The 26,259-nt window shown below is 39.9% G+C and overlaps 1 long non-coding RNA gene across 2 annotated transcripts in view; it reads right to left on the reverse strand.

Annotated features, from left to right (window-relative positions):
* The window catches only part of LOC309665001, a 132,223-nt gene that overhangs the window by 84,076 nt on the left and 21,888 nt on the right, over positions 1-26,259 (reverse strand). For both annotated transcript variants that reach the window (XR_014266141.1, XR_014266142.1), the window contains exon 2: positions 2,096-2,226. This is a non-coding gene — a long non-coding RNA (uncharacterized lncRNA). The remainder of the gene's footprint in view (positions 1-2,095; positions 2,227-26,259) is intronic.

Raw genomic sequence — 26,259 nt, forward strand, 5'->3', positions numbered from 1 at the left:
CCATTTGATCCCTACCTCCCCCAAGTTGTCTGTTTCCCACTCTTCCTCGTTCCCTCTAAACCTGACCCACTGGATCTCTTCTAGTGCCTCATCCCTTCCATGTTCCTCCCCGACAGAGCTTTTATACATGCTGTTCCCACTGCCTAGAATATTCTTCTAAACCCTCTTCAATTGTACAACTCCTTATCCTTTAGATCTCGGGAGCCTTGTCTGACTTCCCTGGCCTCATCAAGGGCCCCATCATATGTTCTCTTAATGCCAAGTTCATCTCCTTCATAGAGTTGCCCCAATTACAATTTTACATTTATCTGTATGATTATTTGATTTATGTCTGCCTCCCCCATTAAAGCTGTAAGTTTCATAAAGATAGTGACTGAGTCTGTTCTCACTGACCATTGAATCCCCAGCCCAGTGCCAGAGTAGGTGCTCAACATGCTTTTGAGTAAATGAAACATTAAAAACCATGGAATAGAGGAGTGAAGAGACTGGATGCAGGGTTACCAAGGTGGAGACTGAGGCAATGGTCCTGTAGGAGAAGGTGAGCGACTGAAACCAAGGCCATTTTTTTCATGCATTACCTTGGCTAATCTGAAGAACATTCCATCTTTTGCTTCGGGCATTTTATAAACAAGGAGACTAGAGATATCAAATGACTTGCCCAGAGTCACAAAATGGTAGATCTAAGATGCCTGTCAAGGTTATCTGACTCCAAATCCAGCCGTCTTTCTATTTAAAACAATTGAGATAAGCAGAGGAGACAGCAAGGAACCCTGCAGTGAGAGCCAGGAACTCCAGTGCCCACAGGAGCTGGGCAGGTAATGTAAAGGGTGAGGCAGGTCAGAACCAAGATAAGACGGAGTGTTGGGAACCACATCCAGCTGGAACGTGTATATAATTCTAGCTCTAAATTATTATTGGTACACAGGAATGCAGGCCCAGTATTTTTAGGCTGTCCTAATTTTTAAGAGAGGTTCAAACCTTGACTTTTGTGTGCAGTCATTCTGATTTTGAAACACTATGCAGACCAAAGAGAGCATGTCTGCAGGAGGAATGTGGACTGTGGATATCAATTTGCAATCCCCAGTCTAGATGCATGGGAGAGTAGCAGGAAAGACGCACTATTGTTAGTACACACTTATGCTTGTACCTTGCATGGAAAATATTTGGGTAGGGCCCTCATAAATAATCTTAGCAATAGTTATCCAACTTGAACTTTGATGGTTCTGCAAAACTGAAAAGTTAGGATCAGTTAATCTATAACCAGCTTTATTGTTCCAAGATCACTATGTTCTGTTAAAGCAAAGAAACAACAACCACAGGAGGATAAACATCTTCCTCCCATGATCCTAAGGAAGGCAATGGGCAAGGAACTCAAATGGCCACTGCTGGAGAATGTGTAGATTACTGACTAGGCTACTCTCCTTCCAAAAAAAATATAGTCCAAAGATAAGCTGATAATGGCCCTTAACTTAATTCAAATTCCCAGTAGGAATTGCAGTCACTTTCAATATGCCAGAGATCATGGGAAAGTTCATCTTTATCTCATTCCGGGTTCCTTTCCTTAGAATTTTTCATTGAAGGAATAAAAAGATGTAACAAACTGCTCTTCCAAGAGAGAAGCTATGATCAAATAAATATCTGCTTTTTAGTTTCAGTTCCTCTAACTCTGGAGGGACCCGGCATGTAGAAGAGCTTCACAGATTTTCTCAATTTGACCTTCCCCACTCAAACACGAGCTAAGTACATGCCTCAGAAATTGTTGGGATCTTTCTTCCTATGGTGTTTATTTACTTAGTTAAATCACTAGCAACTCAGTTGCCATGGCATTCGTGGAAGTTATTTCGTGAAGCATAATCCTAATTTGAAGTCCTAGAATTTTTCTTATATTCATTTGTAATTTTTAAAAGGCATCAGAAGTCAATAGAAGAAATCAGCCACAAACTTCACATATTCCTGGATCATGGAAAGAGGAATCATTTGATTGCTGTCCTGGAGAGATAGCATATTTACATCACTTTAGTGAGGCTAGGCTAACTACTAGATCAAGTAACCCAGAAGTTTTAACATACTAACAGAATAAAAATTTGTTTCTTACTTCCATCGCAGTTCAATGCGGGTTGGCGAGGCAGGGGAATGAAAAGTTCTGCTCCACGTGGTTAATCAAGGACTCAGGATCCTTCCATCATGTGCTTTCACCATCTCTCAGTCCAGGGGTTGGCAAACTTTCTGTAAAGAGCCATATAGAAAACATTTTAGGCTTTGTGTGCCATATGGTCTCTGTCACAACTATTCAGCTCTGCCACTGCAGCACAAAAGGAGCCAGAGACAATATGTAAATCGAGGACTTCCCTGGTGGCGCAGTAGTTAGGAATCCGCCTGCCAATGCAAGGGACATGGGTTCTAGTCTTGGTCCGGGAAGATCCCACATGCCGCGGGGCAACTAAGCCTGTGTGCCACAACTACTGAGCCTGTGCTCTAGGGCCCATGAGCCACAACTACTGAAGCCCGTGTGCCCCAACTACTGAAGCCCGCACGCCTAGAGCCCGTGCTCTGCAACAAGAGAAGCCACCGCAATGAGAAGCCCACGCACTGCAACGAAGAGTAGCCCCCACTCGCCGCAACTAGAGAAAGCCCGCGCGCAGCAATGAAGACCCAACGCAGCCAAAAATAAATAAATAAATAAATTTATATTAACAAAATGTAAATAGATAAGTATGGCTGTGTTCCAATAAAACTTTATTTACAAAAACAGGCAGTGGGCTGTAGTGTGTTGACCCCTGCTCTGGGACCTTGTCCCTCTCTGCATTCAGACAGTAGATAAAGAGTGAGCACTATGGAAGAGGCACATGTAAAATTAATGCCTATCCCCATATAACTGTCCTGAGGATTATATTAAACAGTGTTTGTAAAGTGCTTAGTGCAAAGGTCAGTATGTAGGATTTGCTCAATAAATGGCACCATCATCTTTTGTTTTTAATACAGAAATAAAGTATCTTTGGTATTTACAGGAGAAAGTGGTCATACTTAATTGAGGGAGATCAGGAAAGGTTACAGTTGATTCTCAAAGGTAGGACAGGATTTTAACAAACAGAAGTGGGGAACAGCTTGAGCAAATGTGTAGCAGCTGGAAGCACTGTAGGTTTAGTAAGCACATGTAGTTGAGTTTGGCTGTAACACAAAGTTATTTGGAGGAATCAAGGGACATAAGTCCGGAAAGATACAAAGGTTTTGAACACCAGGTTTAAGGTTTAGCCATATAGTGGCAATAGAGAGCCATTGTAAGTTGTTGAGAAGTATACACACAAATCTTGGGTGCCAAAAATCTGTTTGTAAATTTGTTGTTTGAAACACAGACTGTTTTCTAACACACTATAAGCAATGGGAGTTAGAGGCCCAGATTGGTCTACAGAAGCTTGTTTCTCAGGTGTTTATAATTTTTAAGTATCTGCAAAGAAGAATTGTTTTACTCAACCAACAGATCCAGAAAGTTATTCAGCTATAGAGCTGTATAAATGTTGCTCTGATTCTCATTGTCTTAATCTAAAATAAGCTTTCCTAGGAAAAGTTCCTCAGTTAACATGTACAGAGATTTATAGCCAACTATTGAAATTCCTGGAAGGGTATGCCATGATAAAATATAGACTCAAGTTTTTTGCCAAATCATTTGGATACTGAGAAGTAATTTGCATAGAGGTGGAACCATGAAGTCAGAAGCTTATTTAGCTGGGCCTTCATTTCTAGATTCCTAAAAAAGAACTACTTACCCCTAATTGACACAAACCTGTTGGGCTTGTTTTTCAGAACCCATCTGTGTTGAAAGCATTGATTTCAGCTGCCTTCTGTGCAGGACTCCCTGCTTCCACCTGCTGCTGGAGAAATCTGTTCTGACATTCATGTAAGGTCTACCTAAACTACAACTGAATGGAAGCCTCAAAATTGGGAGCACCCAGTGCCAGTGCCTCATTCTGACATTTAATGTTAATAGTCATTTATTCACTCATTTATTCCACAAATATTTATGAGTATCTGCTGTGTGCCAGATACTGCACTGGTGCCAGAGGTAGTAGAGATAGCCCGTGAGAGTCACACTGCAAACAAGTGTTTACACTACAGTATTATAATTTATTTTGTGAGGTATGTCCAGGTCAAAGTGGTACATAGGAAAAGAGGCATCTAAAATTGTCTACAGGATCAGAAAAAGCTTTTCTGAAAAGATAATATCTGAGCTGAGATGTTAAATAGAAGCTTTCGAGAGAATGGGAAGGCAGCATCTCAAGTAGAGAAAGCATTTGATTACAGAGCATTGTGTATATTCAATGAATATTTGCTAAGGGAATGGATGGATGGATGGATGGATGGATGGATGGAAGGATGGATGTGAAGAAACCTTTGGAAACCCTGTACTGTCCTCTACCCAGAGTCAGTCAGTCTTTCTTCCATACAGACCTCCAGTGTGCCTTGAGGTTTAATTCCAATTCCACCTCCAGCTCTAGAGAAGACATTCTAGTTTTTCTCTTTCTGTTAAATTAAAAATTTTAAATCTTGAGAATGAGAGATTTTCATCCTAATGCACATGTAAGCAAATGGGATACTGAATACAACCCCATACTCACTGTGAGCCCAGTGTGCTGGGGAGAGATGCCAAAGGAGATTCGATCCAGGCTACCAATAAATTATAATGTCACTAGAGAATCAAGATTTGTATTCAAGAAATAAATCAGAACAAAGCCAGCAAGTACCAAATTGTATGATTTGTACTCAAAGTTATACAAGAATTTGGGAAGTTCACAATAATTAATACAGTTGAAGTTGAGATTTCTGTCTCTCACAATTATCTGAAACAATTTGTGGAGATAAACGTCTTTGAGCCTGTTGAGAGGGTTTGAATATGGCCAACCTAAAGAATTTCTCGAGTTTTCTCCCTTCCATGACAGTATGCCTAGACTGGCAAACACTTTCTCTTCTTGCTTCTTTCCTTCTTCTCCTTTCTCCACACCCTTCATTTTCCCCTCTCCCCACTGTCTGTTTCATACTCAGAACTACTACTGATAGTGCAAACTGAATGAGATTATGAAACTCAATGGCAGGAGGCAGGCGCAAGGAAGGCTGGATAAAATCCCAGAAAGACAAATCAAAAGGTAGAGTTTCCAGGAGCTGAGCAGATTCTCTCTCTCTTTATTTTTTTTTCTTTTCTTTTCTTTTTTTTTTTTTTTAAGATAGTAGTCATCTTTTCTTTTTTTTAAAAAATTTATTTATTTATTAATTTATTTTTGGCTGTGTTGGGTCTTCGTTTCTGTGCGAGGGCTTTCTCTAGTTGCGGCAAGCAGGGGCCACTCTTCATCGCGGTGCGCGGGCCTCTCACTGTCGCGGCCTCTCTTGTTGCGGGGCACAGGCTCCAGACGCGCAGGCTCAGTAGTTGTGGCTCACGGGTCCAGTTGCTCCGCGGCATGTGGGATCTTCCCAGACCAGGGCTCGAACCCGTGTCCCCTGCATTGGCAGGTGGATTCTCAACCACTGCACCACCAGGGAAGCCCCAGATTCTCTCATTTCTTCATTGGAGAGTGGGGAGTATGCCTCAGACTGCCAGACAAGTGTCTCTTTCCTTCTCTGGGTCTCCTGACCATTGTCACAGGACCCTCAAAAGGCATCCTCTTACAAAGGTCCTTTCATATTAATTTAATCTGATCCTGGGTCTGCCTAGTATTTAATGAACAGATTTGCTGTATCACTGAAAAGCCTCTTCAGTTTAAATCTCTGCCAAAAAGGTTAAGACAATAGCCTATAACAAAAATCTCCCCCCAGATTTTCTGTGGATTGTAGCTATCCTAAGGATATTCGGTATAAACATGAATACTTGAAGAAAACTCATTTGTGACTCACAACACTGGTGCTGATTTTTTTTTTACTATAAAGAAAAGCCTTAGATATTTGGTATATCCTTGAACCCAATAATGCCTCTTCTAAAAATTTAGATATAAACATAGATATAGCTATGAGGGGGCTCATCAAAGCTTTGTTTATAGTAATAAAAACTTGGAAACAACCATAGAGAAATGTTTAATCTGTACTATGGGATACTATGCAAAGAAAATGGTGTTGTAGAAAAATATCAAAGAGAAATATTCGTAATACAGTACATTAAAAAGTTGGTTTCAAATTAATATAAACTATGATCTCATGTTAATAGGAAATACAATAAAAATTGTAACATTGTAATATTCACCTTCTTCCTCCCTCTACCTCCAAAATGAATCCAGTCTTTGCCTGCTCAGGTTACCAGTACTGCTGCCTCCATGACCTCCAGGCTACCTATACCATCCCCATCAATGATATCTTACCTTAAGAAAAGAGTTCTGTTTTTCTCAGACAAATTCTTTGAGTTTTGTGATGTGTAATCTGGGTAATGGAGAGAGAGACAGAACTAAAGAAGAAGAAAAAGGAGGACTTCCATCTAAAAGGCAACTGAATCTACATAATAAAGTGCTAATATAGAGAAAAGGTATCTTGAGCTGGGGAAGAGGAAGAGTTTCCCAGGGGATGTAGAACAGCATCAGGGTGTGAGGAAATGGGACAGAAGAGGAAAGTTGTGAAAACTTAGTATGGAAACGTATTTGAACCCCTTCATGGTTTTGTAGAAGTGGCAATAAAGAATTTGATTTCTTAAATATTAATTTTGCTTGCTGGACCCAAAACTGCATGAGGGGCTTACATTTATTAGGATTATATTTATATGCACATCCACAAGGAAAAAGAGATGCAGGTTTATCCACTAAGATATTAATATGATGTGAACGACATGGTTTTATTCTTTTTACATATCTATATTTTCTAAATTCTCTAGCTTTTTGTGCATATATATAGAATTTTTTTCATTTACTCTTCATGTACCTCTTTGAAGTAGACACCATTATGACAACTATTTCACAGATTAGGAAACTAAGGCATGGAGAGAGAGGTTTGGCAACTTGCCCAAAGTCACACAGCCAGTAGCTGAAGAGTTAGGAAATGACCCCAACCAATCTGACTCCAGAACCTGTGCCCCAAACACTGACACCAACTACATAGCTTCTTATTCTTTCTTATTTTATAAATTTATTTTCAAATGAAATATTTCCATTCTACAACAAAGTATAATAATGAGACTGAAATAACCAATATTCAGGTACCCATCGTGCCACCCTAATAAATCCTAATGTTTTGCCATATTTTCTTTAGATACACATGTTTAAAGAAAAAAAATTATAGATACAACTAAAATGTTTGTTTTAGTAGTGAAGACCATATTAATTAAAAGCAATGAAAGGCCAGATAACAAGTAGACTGTATTTATCCATATCCCACTGAAGTCTGCCCACCCCGTAATCAACAACAGGAAGCTCTGAGGGTATGATGCCTGACTCTCATTTTCCTAAGGGGGGTGGAATGAGCCAAAGAGAATGTGAGATGGTGGCAATGGGAAGTATTTTTTACCCTAACTTCGGCCCCACTTCGAACGAAGCAACAGCTTATCTTGAATCTGGTGTTTATCGTTTCCTTGCATATTTTGTATAATCCTACCACACATGTAGATTTTCATTAAATATAGCATTGTCTGTCCTGCCTTTAGGAATTATATACATAGGGTCATAATGTGCAATCAAAATGTACACAATGGTCAGTGTTGGTCCCTCCCTCTCAATCTCAGTCTATTGCCTCTTCAACATGCTTTAATTTTGTTTGTCCCTTTGTCTCTCTGTGCTGCATTCTGAGTGAATTCTTCAGTACTACTTTCCAATTCTTTAATTCTCCCTATAAATATGAAATTTTGTATTTCAAAGACTACAGTTTTTTTCTATTTTCCAAGATTTCTAATTCATCCTTTTTCATTTCAGATTTCATTTCTGTTACTTTTGTTTTACAATTTCTTATTTTCAGTGAATTTTTTTTTTAAAGATTGATTGATTGATTGATTGATTGATTGCTATGTTGGGTCTTCATTTCTGTGCTAGGGCTTTCTCTAGTTGCGGCAAGCGGGGGCCACTCTTCATCGCGGTGCACGGGCCTCTCACCATCGTGGCCTCTCTTGTTGCGGAGCACAGGCTCCAGATGCGCAGGCTCAGTAGTTGTGGCTCACAGACCTAGTTGCTCCGCGGCATGTGGGATCTTCCCAGACCAGGGCTCGAACCTGTGTCCCCTGCATTAGCAGGCAGATTCTCAACCACTGCACCACCAGGGAAGCCCTTCAGTGAATTTTATTTCTTCATTTTTCTCCTTGAATACCTTAAACATATATAGTTAGTTCAAAGTCTTTGTCAGATAAATTAATAAAATAAAATTAATAAATTAATAAGTTAATCCCATCTATAATGAATTCACGTCTTATCATTAGATTCCTTTATATGTTTACAGTTATTAATTTGCAGGTTTAGTTTAAATCAAATGGATTTTGTTTTCATTTTCTCTTTCTCCCACTTTGCTGTCCCTCATTCTAAGAGTTTTGAAGCTGCGTCCACATAGTGATCCAGACCCCAATCCAGAGCGCAACCTCATAAGAATAGTTTAGAAATGCCCTGTGGTGATAATTGGGATATTTCCAATAAAGTCACTGAGTCAGCAGGCAGTTTGGTTTGGTTGCTGGTCAAACCACTGAGCCTCTATTCTCCTTCCTCCCAAATCATGCATGTGAGAGGATGTACAGGCTCCAAGAATTAGCTGGTAGCAGTTTTTTCCCCCTTAAACTTCTTTTATGAGAGATGAGTCTCATTCCAGTACCTGACTTCAAGTAGCAATCCTGTGTCCAGTCCTCCAACTCTCCTGGAACATTTTCAAGTCTCTGTTACCCAAAAGAGCCAAGCTCCTAACTGCTACCGCCTGCTTCCAGGTCCAGAGCCCAGCAACCCTGTAACTCCAGCACCACCTACCACTTACAGTTCATTCATTTCTGATATACAGGGACATTTAATCTTATTTCTTTAGTCCATTTATCTTTTAACGTGAACCATATAAAATTTCTAAAATTTGACAATTTTAACCTATGAGAACTTCAATCACAGAAAGTTCAACTTAATATTTTTTGCTTTCTTTTTTCATATTTTATCTGTTGTGTCTGCATTTTGGAGCAGGGTGTGTGTGTCCAAATATAATTTCCTTTCCAATTCGACCATAAGTCTCTTCTCTCCCTTAAAATGAAATTCCCATTCATGTGAGTTGGAAGTTGACTGTCAGAAAAATAAGTAACGAAGATGCAGCGTTCTTAAGGTCAAAAATAAGGATCAGGGGCTTCCCTGGTGGTGCAGTGGTTGAGAATCTGCCTGCCAATGCAGGGGACACGGGTTCGAGCCCTGGTCTGGGAAGATCCCACATGCCGCGGAGCAACTAGGCCTGTGAGCCACAACTACTGAGACTGCGCGTCTGAAGCCTGTGCCCCGAACAAGAGAGGCCGCAACAGTGAGAGGCCCGTGCACCGCGATGAAGAGTGGCCCCTGCTTGCCGCAACTAGAGAAAGCCCTCGCACAGAAACGAAGACCCAACATAGCCAAAAATAAAAATAAATAAATAAATAAATAAAAACAAGTGGATGAAAACTCTAAGAAGCAGTAATTTAAAAAAAAAAAGAAAAATAAGGATCAAAGAGAAGAAGTGTTACCCAACTAAGGAGACTAAAATGGGAGGGAGCAATGATGGAGAAGGAAATAACCAGGGTTGAAAAGGGGGGCAAGATGGGATTAAAGGACGCTGAAGAGGACGCTGTTAGAGAATACACTTGTGAAACATGTTTCTGGAGGCCAGTTCGAGAAGTGAGTGTGAGGTCCAGGAAAAGGAATAATAAGCTTATATGTCAAGTGTTGCAAAGAAAGCAGATTTGACCTAAACTCTGGATTGCCCTGGGAACTTAGTCAGAAAGGTCCTTTTTTTCCCCAAGTGCAAAAGGAAATAGCTTAGCTGGCCTGGATTCAAAGAGGTAGGTTCAAAGAAGCCCAAATTATGTTAATCTATCTCAGGTTGACATGCTCAGTTCTGCTGTGTGTGTCCCTGTCTCTTGTTTGGCTGTAGAGCGGTTCTATCCCAAGCTTCTCCACAATAGAGTCAAGGTGACTTGACTCCCTACAGCTGGGTGAGGTACTGGTGATTCACCACAGAGGAGCAACCCTGGAAGGAATTAAGTGGTAAGAACATGGTAGAAGGAAAAGAAATCTCTCCATCTGGTGGTTGATCACTGGAGTGATGACCAGGAGAAAGTGACAGGAGCTGATTGTTTGAAATGTGATCTTGGTTTTTTTTGTTTGTTTGTTTGTTTTTTTATGATCTTGGGTTCTTAAATTCAGCTTGGGATGCCCTTCCAACAATCAGCATCTCAAACATGCAAAATCTCTTCTGCAAAATAATGTATACCACTTATGTTAATTCACAAGAGCATCATAATAACTACTCTGCCTCACATACACAATATAAAGACAGCTACGTAATGCCTTTCTGTTTCCCCAACAGAAGTGATACATAATCACATGCTAAGCTTTCCTCTCACCTTTCTGAGTTAGCAACATTATCTTAAGTATCTTCCAGTTCACATACTTTTCTTGAATGAACTGGAGTGATAAGCTTTTGGCTCTGGTCTCTCTTTCATATGTGAATCATTAAGCCAGACTCCTGTAATTCTATTGTGTATCTGATGTCTCTTCTTTCCAGCAACTTCAAATTCACCCGTATGAAGCAAAACATCTGGTTGCTGGACATGACTTCACAAGTCTGGTATTCTGATTACCTTGTCAGTTATCATGAAGACAGCAAGCCATTCCATCATTAGAAGTCTGGCTTCCTCTCCTTTTATTTATTTACTTTTTCCTCCCCTCCCCTACCTCTCCTTTTAGATGAACACATAAGAAGAGCCAAAGCCTCTAGTGTATATGAAACCAGTGACATTTGCATTCCCTGCAGACACACCCTCTTACCCTCACTAGCCCCGGCTTTATTGCATCTGAGGATTGAAAACTTGTTTTCAGACTTGATTACAAAATTCTTTCAAAGATGTTATGCTTGAATAAATTGTCTGAAAAGAACTGACTGAAAAGCTTCTTAATGGGCACAGTTTTAGCTCCTTCTTCCCCAAGATGCCAAAACATCTTACAAGGAACATGAGAGTTAAGTATATATTTTTTGTTTGTCATATGGAATCTATCCCATTGCCTTGGAGTTACATCTCATACGTTTTATCTCATGCTAGTTGGTTGCATTTCATTATTTTAATCAGTATGCATCAACCCAGGGGAATACTGGAAAGAAGGAAATTCAAGCACAGCCTTACAGTATAGTGCAGTGTGAGAGAAAGGGTGCAGGATTTGTTTCTTAGCCTCTATGGATCTCAGTTTACTATCCATTCAATCAGGAATGTAGTACTGTTCTCACAGGAGCTGTGACAAATGTATATAAAGTCTCTGAAAACTGTAAAGTGCTAGAGCATTTTTCATCACTGTTTTAATTATAATAAAATTATACAATAATGGCGCAAGAAGGGACCTTGGAAATAAACTTGTTAGGATTTAAGTAATGGGGAAACTGGGGACCAGAGGGATTAAATGACCTACTTGTAGACATAGAGCATGTTGGGGGCAACTCAGACTTTGAATACAGGTATCTGAATCCTTCTCAGATACTCTCACTACTACAAGGGCCATGCAGATAAAAAGAGAGAGAGAGAGGCTGGCTGCCAGTTGAGGAATCAGTGGAGTGTACTGGAACTGGACTGCTGGGAACTGGAAATGCATATGCCCCATTCAGAGAAGACAGATAATATTTGTTTCTGGGTAATTTTTTACCATATCACCATGTAGGTCCAGGACTGCCATATCTTCTAATTTTTTCTAGAAAGATCAGAAATCTAGATTTTTTTGATATGTAAAACCTCCTAATTTTTAAATGATATTTCAATTTTTTAAATAATGTTGTGTAGGTCAAACAATATCCGAGGGTTAAAATTAGCCCACGATTTACCAATTTGCAACCTGTGGAAATGTCCTAATTCTTTCTCATGGTATCAAAGGCCTTTCGTGATCCAGCCCCTGCTTCCTTCTCAGCTCGCTTTCTAACCGTCCTTGCCTGTGCTTAGGCGCCAGCAGCACTGAACAGCTTATAATTCTACAAACACACCTACTGATTCTCACGAACATGCCCACTGACTGTCACTTGCTTATGTTGTACCTTATGCCTGCAATGAACCTTCCTCCCATATTATATCTTATCTTTCTACCAGGAACTAACCTCTAAACAGTCTCCCCACCACAACACCACACAATGTGTTCATCCATTATATTCTTACACTGTCCTGCATGTATTCTTGCATTTACCTCATAGTATGGCAAGTACTTATTTTGTCTGTTATTCCAATCAAAATCTCAACTAATGTTGAGAAATTAAATTCTTCATTCTTATTCCAATGTGACCATTGATCACCCTTCCTGAACCTCACTCTGCTTCTTGACTGGTCTTTGACTCAAAGTACTGCTGATCTGCTGAAAGAGATGCTGAAATCTTCTCTCCATGGATGACTTCATGAAGGACACCCTCCCCAAGGACCCAGGTAACTTTATCTCTTCTTTTGATGGGAGGTTGTGTAAAGCAGTCCACCTCCTGAGCACAGTCCTCTGTTCAGCACCTGAGGCCAGCGTATTCCATGTTCAGGTCCTGCCCTTTTATGTTGTTTTCACTTTTGTTCCTGTCCTATTTGTCCTCCAAAGTAGTGAAGCTTTCCCTAACTGGTACTGGTCACTAAAGCTAACTCTTGGAGCTCTTGTCTGATTCACTGCAGTTTGGGATCTCACACAGAACTATGATCCTTCACTGCAACAATGACAGGTCAATGGAGGGGGGAAGTGGAGGGTGAGGTCAACTCTACCTGAATTGTATGGAGCTATGGGGGATGATAGATTGATCAAAGAAAAATCGTGGTGCTGTTAACTGAAGAAAGGTAAATGAATGCCAGACAGACAAAAACACAGATAATCACTGCACTAGATCCTCTTAATGCCCAGTCCAAGATTTCTTCCACAGCTCCCTATTATCCCAATCTGAGTGGCTACTTGATTGTCTACCTTCAGATTCTTGATGTTTCATCAGAATAAACTCTGATTTGGGTTGTTTATCATAATAAAGCCTTTGATGTACAGTTGGAAATAATTCACTTTAAATTGGCAGGACCATGGACAGCACCCAAGTTTGCACCATAAATTCTTTTTAAAAAAATTTATTTATTTTACTTATTTATATTTGGCTGTGTTGGGTCTTCATTGCTGCGCGTGGGCTTTCTCTAGCTGCGGTGAGCAGGGGCTACTCTTCATTGCGGTGCGCGGGCTTCTCATTGCGGGGGCTTCTCTTGTTGTGGAACACGGGCTCTAGGTGCGCAGGCTTCAGTAGTTGTGGCGCGCGGGCTCAGTAGTTGTGGCTCGCGGGCTCTAGAGCGCAGGCTCAGTAGCTGTGGCGCACGGGCTTAGTTGCTCCACGGCATGTGGGATCTTCCCAGACCAGGGCTCAAACCTGTGTCCCTTGCATTGGCAGGCGGATTCTTAACCACTGTGCCACCAGAGAAGCCCCAATACCATAAATTCTTATCATCTGAAACAGGAAGAAATCTTTGCAACATGTTAAAGCTCTCCACATTTATAGATAAAAAACTAAGGTTATTACGACTTGTCCAAGATTTTAGAGAGCTGAAGATCAAATCTAAGTCTTAAAATCCAGGTCCCTTTGCCCTATACCCTGCTTTCCCAACACATTATGATAACATGGTAACATGGGGGAAAGGGCAAAGGGACAAATAGAGGAGACAGTAGTGGACACCTCTTATTTCTCCCTTTCTAGCATGGATCTCCTCTTATTTTGGTAAATATACCTCTATTTCTGTTTTGGAGGACTACCCTTCCCCTACTGCAGCGAATATATCCTGCTTTCCTCTGGTCAGTGGGTGTGATGTGTCCCAGACTGGGCCTATTAGGTTCTCGCTTCCATGATTTCAATATGAGCAGGGTTACTCAAGAAAGAACATATAGTAGGAGGAGACACATTCCCTTGCTGGCATCCTGGAGTGGATCTTCCAAATTTGAAGAAACTTTTATTTCATACAACCTAACCTGTGCATATGTGAAGATAAATATTTTTTATTTTATTCTTTTTAATATTTATTATAGCTCTTCCTTTATTCTTATACCATTCACCTCTCCAAAGCTATCAAGAAGTAAGCAGTGTTTAGTGTTTTTCCACTTCACCTGGTAATTTATACCTTTACCCAGAGTCCTGGAGAGATAGTGCAAAGTAGAATTTAGCTCTGAGATAATAATCAATTTCTCAGTCTAAAATAGAAATATTAAAAAGTCTACTTATAATGAGCCTTAAACCTGCCTTTGTGACATATTCTAAAGTTATTATTCTTCTACATGGGTGAGCCCATAAATTGCTGAGTTTGGATTGATTTATATTTCATTCACAGCTTGTGTGATATTGCTTTCCATCTTATACTCTTCAGTTGCACTGAGTTCATTTAAAATCTGTCACCACACTCTTTGTAGACAACTAAATAGCATTATCCACAATTTGTTGATGGAGAGATTATTAATAGAATTTACATAGCTGTATGTAGCCTCAGTGAACAGAATGGGAGTGAAAAGACAAGGACGAGGAGAAGAATGAGTCATCTTGTGTAGTAGAAAGAGTATGGCTGAGGGTCAGACTTGGGATAGTAGGGTTCTAGTTCTAACTCTGTCACTAATCAAGTTATCCTGGGTCGATCATATTTCTCTGGGTGGATGAAACTGCCTCTAACATTCCTTTCAACCTAACATTGTAGGATCTCTCCAGTCATTCATGCCATTAATTTTATAAAGTCTACTCTTTATCATCATAAATTGATCAATAATGGGGTGCGCAAAGACTATGTGTTGCTTGTACCTTTTCAGATCTTGAAAATGTGTATTTATAAGGAAAGCGATTGCACCCTCTGCAGATATTTAGCAAGTTTGGCAGGAAATCATTCACATTTGACACCCTCTGTGTCCTTGTTTCAAGTGGATTTTGTCATTTACATCTTTGGCCCTATAATCATATAAGGGATTTGAACTGCAGAAATGCCTGGTATGATGCTGGATTAAAAATCCAAGACCTGGATTCTGGCCCTGTAGCTCCTTCTGTATACATGACTATGGTGTACAGTACTTGTTAGGACTCTGGTGGATACAGAAAGACAACTCAAGGCCACTTAAACACCAAGGTCCATAGATTCCATGGGAGAACTGAACCACCAAGCTGCAGGAGATCAGAAATGCACCTGAGGAGCTGCGATTAACCAAGATGGCGGAGTAGAAGGACGTGCTCTCACTCCCTCTTGCGAGAGCACCAGAATCAAAACTGGCTGCTGGACAATCATTGACAGGAAGAACCTGGACTTCACCAAGAGGATACCCCACGTCCAAGGACAGAGGAGAAGCCACAGTGAGACGGTAGGAGGGGCACAATCAGAGTAAAATCAAATCCCATAACTGCTGGGTGGGTGACTCACAGACTGGCGAACACTTATACCACAGAAGTCCACCCACTGGAGTGAAGGTTCTGAGCCCCACGTCAGGCTTCCCAACCTGGGGGTCCGGCAACGGGAGGAGGAATTCCTAGAGAATCAGACTTTGAAGCCTAGTGGGAATTGATTGCAGGACTTTGACAGGACTGGGGGAAACAGAGACCCCACTCTTGGAGGGCACACACAAAGTAATGTGTGCATCGGGACCCAGGGGAAGGAGCAGTGACCCTGGGGGAGACTGAACCAGACCTACCTGCTGGTGTTGGGGGGTCTCCTGCAGAGGCGAGTGGTGGCTCTGTTCCACCGTGGGGATAAGGACACTGGCAGCCGAGGTTCTGGGAAGTTCTCCTTGCCGTGAGCCCTCCCAGAGTCTGCCATTAACCCCACCAAAGAGCACGGGTAGGCTCCAGTGTTGGGTTGCCTCAGGCAAAACAACCAACAGGGAGGGAACCCAGCCCCACCCATCAACAGTCAAGTGGATTAAGGTTTTACTGAGCTCTGACCGCCACAGCAACAGGGAGGGAACCCAGCCCCACCCATCAACAGTCAAGTGGATTAAGGTTTTACTGAGCTCTGACCGCCACAGCAACAGTCAGCTCTACCCACCACCAGAGCCTACCATCAAGCCTCTTAGATAGCCTCAACCACCAGAGGGCAGAGAGCAGAAGCAAGAAAAACTACAATCCTGCAGCCTGTGGACCAAAAACCACAGTTACAGAAAGATAGACAAGATGAAAAGGCAGAGGGCTATGTACCAGATGAAGGAACAAGAAAAAACCCCAGAAAAACAACTAAATGAAGTGGAGATAGGCAACCTTCCAGAGAAAGAATTCAGAATAATGATAGTGAAGATGATCCAGGACCTCGGAATAAGAATGGAGGCAAAGATTGAGAAGATGCAAGAAATGATTAACAAAGACCTAGAAGAATTAAAGAACAAACAAACAGAGATGACCAATACAATAACTGAAATGAAAACTACACTAGAAGGAATCAATAGCAGAATAACTGAGGCAGAAGAACGGATAAGTGACCTGGAAGACAGAATGGTGGAATTCACTGCTGTGGAACAGACTAAAGAAAAAAGAATGAAAAGAAATGAAGACAGCCTAAGAGACCTCTGGGACAACATTAAACGCAACAACATTCGCATTATAGGGGTCCCAGAAGGAGAAGAGAGAGAGAAAGGACCAGAGAAAATATTTGAAGAGATTATAGTCGAAAACTTCCCTAACATGGGAAAGGAAATAGCCACCCAAGTCCAGGAAGCGCAGAGAGTCCCATACAGAATAAACCCAAGGAGAAACACGCCGAGACACATAGTCATCAAAGTGGCAAAAATTAAAGACAAAGAAAAATTATTGAAAGCAGCAAGGGAAAAACGACAAATAACATACAAGGGAACTCCCATAAGGTTAACAGCTGATTTCTCAGCAGAAACTCTGCAAGCCAGAAGGGAGTGGCATGATATACTTAAAGTGATGAAAGGGAAGAACCTACAACCAAGATTACTCTACCCAGCAAGGATCTCATTTAGATTTGATGGAGAAATCAAAAGCTTTACAGACAAGCAAAAGCTAAGAGAATTCAGCACCACCAAACCAGCTCTACAACAAATGCTAAAGGGACTTCTCTAAGTGGGAAACAGAAGAGAAGAAAAGGACCTACAAAAACAAACCCAAAACAATTAAGAAAATGGTCATAGGAACATACATATCGATAATTACCTTAAACGTGAATGGATTAAACGCCCCAACCAAAAGACATAGACTGGCGGAATGGATACAAAAACAGGACCCATATATATGCTGTCTACAAGAGACCCACTTTAGACCTAGGGACACATACAGACTGAAAGTTAGGGGATGGAAAAAGATATTCCATGCAAATGGAAATCAAAAGAAAGCTGGAGTAGCTATACTCATATCAGATAAAATAGACTTTAAAATAAAGAATGTTACAAGAGACAAGGAAGGACACTACATAATGATCCAGGGATCAATCCAAGAAGAAGATATAACAATTATAAATATATACGCACCCAACATCGGAGTACCTCAATACATAAGGCAACTGCTAACAGCTATAAAAGAGGAAATCGACAGTAACACAATAATAGTGGGGGACTTTAACACTTCACTTACACCAATGGACAGATCATCCAAAATGAAAATAAATAAGGAAACAGAAGCTTTAAATGACACAATAGACCAGATAGATTTAATTGATATATATAGGACATTCCATCCAAAAACAGCAGATTACACGTTCTTCTCAAGTGCGCACGGAACATTCTCCAGGATAGATCACATCTTGGGTCACAAATCAAGCCTCAGTAAATTTAAGAAAATTGAAATCATACCAAGCATCTTTTCTGACCACAACGCTATGAGATTAGAAATGAATTACAGGGAAAAAAACGTAAAAAAGACAAACACATGGAGGCTAAACAATACGTTACTAAAAAACCAAGAGATTACTGAAGAAATCAAAGAGGAAATAAAAAAATACCTAGAGACAAATGACAATGAAAACACGACGACCCAAAACCTATGGGATGCAGCAAAAGCGGTTCTAAGAGGGAAGTTTATAGCTATACAAGCCTACCTAAAGAAACAAGAAAAATCTCAAGTAAACAATCTAACCTTACACCTAAAGAAACTAGAGAAAGAAGAACAAACAAAACCCAAAGTTAGCAGAAGGAAAGAAATCATAAAGATCAGAGCAGAAATAAATGAGATAGAAACAAAGAAAACAATAGCAAAGATCAATAAAACTAAAAGTTGGTTCTTTGAGAAGATAAACAAAATGGATAAGCCATTAGCCAGACTCATCAAGAAAAAGAGGGAGAGGACTCAAATCAATAAAATCAGAAATGAAAAAGGAGAAGTTACAACAGACACTGCAGAAATACAAAACATCCTAAGAGACTACTATAAGCAACTTTATGCCAATAAAATGGACAACCTGGAAGAAATGGACAAATTCTTAGAAAGGTATAACCTTCCAAGACTGAATCAGGAAGAAACAGAAAATATGAACAGACCAATCACAAGTAATGAAATTGAAACTGTGATTAAAAATCTTCCAACAAACAAAAGTCCAGGACCAGATGGCTTCACATGTGAATTCTATCAAACATTTAGAGAACAGCTAACACCCATCCTTCTCAAACTCTTCCAAAAAATTGCAGAGGAAGGAACACTCCCAAACTCATTCTATGAGGCCACCATCACCCTGATACCAAAACCAGACAAAGACACTACAAAACAAGAAAATTACAGACCAATATCACTGATGAACATAGATGCAAAAATCCTCAACAAAATACTAGCAAACAGAATCCAACAACACATTAAAAGGATCATACACCACGATCAAGTGGGATTTATCCCAGGGATGCAAGGATGCTTCAATATACGCAAATCAATCAATGTGATACACCATATTAACAAACTGAAGATGAAAAACCATATGATCATCTCAATAGATGCAGAAAAAGCTTTTGACAAAATTCAACACCCATTTATGATAAAAACTCTCCAGAAAGTGGGCATAGAGGGAACCTACCTCAACATAATAAAGGCCATATATGACAAACCCACAGCAAACATCATTCTCAATGGTGAAAAACTGAAAGCATTTCCTCTAAGATCAGGAACGAGACAAGGATGTCCACTCTCACCACTATTATTCAACATAGTTCTGGAAGTCCTAGCCACGGCAATCAGAGAAGAAAAAGAAATAAAAGGAATACAAATTGGAAAAGAGGAAGTAAAACTGTCACTGTTTGCGGATAACATGATACTATACATAGAGAATCCTAAAACTGCCACCAGAAAACTGCTAGAGCTAATTAATGAATATGGTAAAGTTGCAGGATACAAAATTAATGCACAGAAATCTCTTGCATTCCTATACACTAATGATGAAAAATCTGAAAGAGAAATTATGGAAACACTCCCATTTACCATTGCAACAAAAAGAATAAAATACCTAGGAATAAACCTACCTAGGGAGACAAAAGACCTGTATGCAGAAAACTATAAGACACTGATGAAAGAAATTAAAGATGATACCAACAGATGGAGAGATATACCATGTTCTTGGATTGGAAGAATCAACATTGTGAAAATGAGTATACTACCCAAAGCAATCTACAGATTCAATGCAATCCCTATCAAATTACCAATGGCATTTTTTACAGAGCTAGAACAAATCATCTTAAAATTTGTATGGAGACACAAAAGACCCCGAATAGCCAAAGCAGTCTTGAGGCAAAAAAATGGAGCTGGAGGAATCAGACTCCCTGACTTCAGACTATACTACAAAGCTACAGTAATCAAGACAATATGGTACTGGCACAAAAACAGAAACATAGATCAATGGAACAAGATAGAAAGCCCAGAGATTAACCCACGCACCTATGGTCAACTAATCTATGACAAAGGAGGCAAAGATATACAATGGAGAAAAGACAGTCTCTTCAATAAGTGGTGCTGGGAAAACTGGACAGCTACATGTAAAAGAATGAAATTAGAATACTCCCTAACACCATACACAAAAATAAACTCAAAATGGATTAGAGACCTAAATATAAGACTGGACACTATAAAACTCTTAGAGGAAAACATAGGAAGAACACTCTTTGACATAAATCACAGCAAGATCTTTTTTGATCCACCTCCTAGAGTAATGGAAATAAAAACAAAAATAAACAAGTGGGACCTAATGAAACTTCAAAGCTTTTGCACAGCAAAGGAAACCATAAACAAGACGAAAAGACAACCCTCAGAATGGGAGAAAATATTTGCAAATGAATCAACGGACAAAGGATTAATCTCCAAAATATATAAACAGCTCATTCAGCTCAATATCAAAGAAACAAACACCCCAATCCAAAAATGGGCAGAAGACCTAAATAGACATTTCTCCAAAGAAGACATACAGACGGCCATGAAGCACATGAAAAGCTGCTCAACATCACTAATTATTAGAGAAATGCAAATCAAAACTACAATGAGGTATCACCTCACTCCTGTTAGGATAGGCATCATCAGAAAATCTACAAACAACAAATGCTGGAGAGGGTGTGGAGAAAAGGGAACCCTCTTGCACTGTTGGTGGGAATGTAACTTGATACAGCCACTATGGAGAACAATATGGAGGTTCCTTAAAAAACTAAAAATAGAATTACCATATGACCCAGCAATCCCACTACTGGGCATATACCCAGAGAAAACCGTAATTCAAAAAGACACATGCACCCGAATGTTCATTGCAACACTATTTACAATAGCCAGGTCATGGAAGCAACCTAAATGCCCATCAACAGACGAATGGATAAAGAAGTTGTGGTACATATATACAATGGAATATTACTCAGCCATAAAAAGGAACGAAATTGAGTCATTTGTTGAGACGTGGATGGATCTAGAGACTGTCATACAGAGTGAAGTAAGTCAGAAAGAGAAAAACAAATATCATATATTAATGCATGTATGTGGAACCTAGAAAAATGGTACAGATGAGCCAGTTTGCAGGGCAGAAGTTGAGACACAGATGTAGAGAATGGACATATGGACACCAAGGGGGGAAAACTGCGGTGAGGTGGGGATGGTGGTGTGCTGAATTGGGCGATTGGGATTGACATGTATACACTGATATGTATAAAATTGATGCCTAATAAGAACCTGCAGTATAAAAAAACAAACAAAACAACTAATACTAAACTTTCATTGGGTTATTTGTATGGAAATATGTTAATATAAATGTTTCAGACATTACATGAAATTCCTAAAAATCTTATATTTGTATTTGTATGGAAATATGTATGGAAATATGTTAATATAAATGTTTCAGACATTACATGAAATTTCTAAAAATCTTATATTTGTATTTGTATGGAAATATGTATGGAAATATGTTAATATAAATGTTTCAGACATTACATGAAATTTCTAAAAATCTTATATGTTCTGGTATAATGTTATAAGTAATAATCCTAGTTATTACTTTAAAATGTATATCTCAGAAATAACTAATTTTCTTGTCAACTGCATTATTATGAACTTTCATCAAATCTTTTACCATGGTCATTTTTAAGTCTTTTGTCATTTACAGACAGTTCTGGGTGTACTCTGATGATTTTGCAAATATGTTCCTATAAAAGGGTTTCATCTTCAAGAAATTCATGGAAAAGACTCTGACAAGTACAGGTTTTCTGGTAACTGACTCTACTGCTGAACTGAATGAATAAGCATTTTCAGAACTCTGATGAAAAACTGATGAACTCATAAAAGTGCTAACAAAAGATCAAGATGAAAAAAAACAATTAATTACATGGGACTGAGTGAACTGATGAGGATGAGTATAATCTTTGTGACTTTCTGTCTGAATTAAAAAAAAAAAAAAATCCCACAAGGACTCAGAGGCAAAGAATATACAAATCAATTTTCACTGCAAAGTAAAGGAGCTGTTACAGTGGAGGATTACTGGACTGAATGTCAATATTATGACATAGTATGAGTGTGTTTCATGTTTGGTAATTGCAATCATTGTTGCTTTTGTTGTGGTCATCCATGTACAATGCTTGGTGTCAGTCTATTTATCTCTTGTAAAAATAAAATACAGTGTGTGTGTGTGAAAAAAAAAATAAAAATAAAAAAAAAAAAAAAATAAAAAAAAAAAAAAAGAAATGCACCTGAGCACCTGGAACAATCAGGGACTCAGGCTCAGTCAGGACTCACCTTTCACCTGGTCTCTGCTCCTCCCAGAATGCTGGCTTTGTTCTCTTTTTTTCAGACTGGTTTTCTCTGCCTTTGTCAGCTCTATATTGTTACATTTACTTATTCACTCAATAGTTGTTGCCTTTGAGCCTGACTGCATGGCAGGCACTGTTCTAGGCACTAGGGAAATAGTAGTGACAAGGAAAATGTCTGCCCTCAGGGAACTCGTGTTCTCGTGGAGTGGAGAAAGTCACAGAACAAACGAATGTACAAATAATATATAAGGTAGTGTTAACTGCTATGGAGAAAAATAACCAGTATAAGGAGTTAGGGAGTGCTGAGTGGTTGTGGTGGTAGTGGTGGTGTGTGTTATTTTATAAAAGTGGTCAGGGAAAGTGTTCTAATATTTGGTTATATATGAACAAACCATGAAGTTAGGGAGAAAGTAGTAAGACTATTTGGTGGAACAGCAAACACAAAGACTCCTAAGTGGGAACATACTCTGACATGTTCAAGGACAAGCAAGGGGCCAGTGTGCTAGAGTAGAAGTGGGAGTAAAGAAGAGTGCTAAGCGACACGATCAGAAAGGTAACAATGCCCAGACCATATGAATCCAAGATCATTGTAAGGATCTGGGTGTTTACTCTGGGATGGAAAGTCACTGGAAAATATTGAGCTGAGAAGTGAAAGGATCTGATTCATGTTTTAGTAGAACCACTCTGGCTGCTGCATTGAGATGAAACTGTAGGGGGGCAAAGTGGAGGCCTGGGGCCTATTTAGGAGGCTATTTCAATAATCTAGATAAGTTATAACGTGGTAGGGGCTTCCCTGGTGGTGCAGTGGTTGAGAATCTGCCTGCCAATGCAGGGGACACGGGTTCGAGCCCTGGTCTGGGAAGATCCCACATGCTGCGGAGCAACTGGGTCCGTGAGCCACAACTACTGAGCCTGCGCATCTGGAGGCTGTGCTCCGCAACAAGAGAGGCCACGACAGTGAGAGGCCCACGCACCGCAATGAAGAGTGGCCCCTGCTCGCCGCAACTAGAGAAAGCCCTCGCACAGAAACGAAGACCCAACACAGCCAAAAATAAATACATAAATAAATTAATTAATTTTAAAAAAAGATATAACGTGGTAGAGTGGGTGAGAAATGGTCAGAGGCTGAATATATTCTGAAGGTAGTCAACTTTATATGCTGAAGTACTGGATGTGGAGGTAAAAGAGGAGAGAACCAAAGGTAGCCCAAGATAGAGAGTAGAAGAAGCCTGGACTGAGCCCCAGATGTCTTCAGCTGTTGGAGATTGGGAGCTGGGAACAAATCTGCAAAGAAGGCTCAGAAGGAATAGTCAGCAAGGTAGGAGGAGAAGCAAGAGACAGTGATATCCCACAAGCCATCTGGAGAAAATGCAGGAGGAGGAATTGATGAACCATGCTAAATGCTGCTAAATGGTGGGGAGAAATGAGGCCTGAGAACTGACTACTGGATAGGACCACAGGGGGTCATAGGTGACCTTGATAAGAGCTGTTTTCAGTGAAATAATGGCGACAAATGCTCTAAAAGCTGTACCACTGAAGAGGTGCTGAATTCTCAGTTCTAATTTTTAAAATCCTAAAGATGGACCCTGATTAATGTGGCTCAGATCAAGCACTCACCTTTAGACCAATACACTATGACCAAGGGGAAGGGTAATTTGATGGGTTAGTGGTAGACTGATCAACAGTGGGGGTTCTCAGGCTGTAAGGTAGGAACATGGGCACCTAAGATATATGTGCAGATGGAGAAAGGGGGAAGGAAGGAGGAAGGGGAGGTCACCAAGGCTGTCCCCAACACTGTGTCTGTAACTTAAACTTTAATTATAAAATAGGGTTAAAAGTCCCAGTTTTACAGAACTGGTGTCAAAATCAGATCAAAAAAGAGAATGTGATGAATGAACTCTGCACATACTGTAACTTCTATACAAGCATGATAGGTTACCACAACAAGCATAATTGGTTACCATCATGATGACAAAATGGAAGTGCAGACCCATGTGGCACATCTTCAGGAATCACTCCCTGGCCACATTGTGCCCCATAAAGAAGCATATATATTTTGAACAACTATAGCTGGATGTTCTGGCTAGAAGAACACAATTCTTTTCCCCAAGTTTAAACACTGGGAGCTCTTAGGAAAATGTACTCCTACTAGCTCTCAAAACAGAAAATTGAAAAAGCCATCCCAAGAGTAGCATAAGTCAAAAAAGACAAAGACAGAAAGAAAGGAAGGAAGAGAGGAAAGAAGACTGAAGAAAAAGAAAAGAAAAGAGAAAAGAAAAAAAAAGAGAAACCACTGGCAAGGAGGGAAAGGGAAGAGGCAGATAAAAGAGGGAAAAAAAGTTGATTTCATTTATATATAATATATTATTTTATTTATATATTATTCTTATATATAAATACATGTGTATATATACATTTATATATGTACATGTGTATATGAATAGATATGTGTATATATTCATAAATGTGTAGAGGGGTATGTAATCTGTCCCACACTGGACTATGAAGAAAAAAGTTTAAATTTTATGTCCTCCTCCTAAATCATATAACTGAACAGTAAACTGCTTGTTATACTGCAAAATACTGTGTTTACTAGTAATATAAATCAATAAGAATGAAAGACAATGAAAAGTAAAAAAAATTAAAACTAAAAAAGAAGAAGAATCCTCTATATGCATTGGGGATTTGTCCTTATTCTTTCTTTCTATTTCTGACAAGGCATTTCAAATCTGAAGTCGTTTAAAGATAAAAGAGATCTTGAAGAGCACTAGCCCCAAATGAGCCCAATTACCCCATGACTGTATGTTACGTGCTTAAGGGGGCTTATTAATTCTTTGATATGAAATGAGCCCTATTTTAAGAAAGGTTTGAGGAAACTTCTTTCCTATCCTCAGAGAATTAATAATTTTTAAGAACTGCTAAGACCTGTCTGACTTCTTCTCTGGGAATTGTATTTTACCAAATCAGGAATTCTCTGACAAGTTCAGAACGTGAATATGTTACTCTTTTTCTGTGATATTCTCATCTTCTAAAATGAACCACACGGGGACTTCCCTGGTGGCACAGTGGTTAAGAATCTGCCTGCCAATGCAGGGGACACAGGTTCAAGCCCTGGTCTAGGAAGATCCCACATGCCGCGGGGCAACTAAGCCTGTGCGCCACAACTACTGAGTCTGCATTCTAGAGCCCGCGAGCCACAACTACTGAGCCCACGTGCCCCAACTACTGAAGCCTGCACGCTTAGAGCCCATGTTCCACAACAAAGAGAAGCCCCCGCAATGAGAAGCCTGTGCACCACAACGAAGAGTAGACCCCACTCGCCGTAACTAGAGAAAGCCTGCGTGCAGCAACGAAGACCAAACACAGCCAAAAATAAATAAATAAAAATAAATAAATAAAAAAAAATGAACCACACAAATCAAGATAAAAGACGTTGAAGTTTTGAAACCTCAGACATAAAGTGGGTTAGTATCAAATTAGACTTTATTCTCTTCTGTTTTTCCTTTATAATCATGCTTATTACTATGTCATCCCTATATACCCGAGAGAGATAAATTCCCATGATGTTTCTCTTTTTTAATATAAATTATCTATACTTCTTCCATAGGGGATACATTTTCCACTTAGGACACTTAAAGAACTAATCTCATAAGAGCCTTTAAGACAGAGTAAAATAAAGAATTAAATTGTTAAAATGTCCATACTAGCCAAAACCATTTATAGATTCGATGCAACCCCTATCAAGATTCCAATGGCAGGACTTCCCTGGTGGTGCAGTTGTTAAGAATCCGCCTGCCAATGCAGGGGACACCAATTTGATCCCTGGTCCAGGAAGATCCCACATGCCGCGGAGCAACTAAGCCCGTGCACCACAACTACTGAGCCTGCGCTCTAGAGCCCATGAGCCACAACTACTGAGCCTGCGTGCCACAACTACTGAAGCCCGCACACCTAGAGCCCA

The sequence above is a fragment of the Balaenoptera physalus genome, assembly GCF_965194825.1.
Source record: "Balaenoptera physalus genome assembly, chromosome: 7".
In the NCBI taxonomy this organism is placed as follows: Eukaryota; Metazoa; Chordata; class Mammalia; order Artiodactyla; family Balaenopteridae; genus Balaenoptera; species Balaenoptera physalus.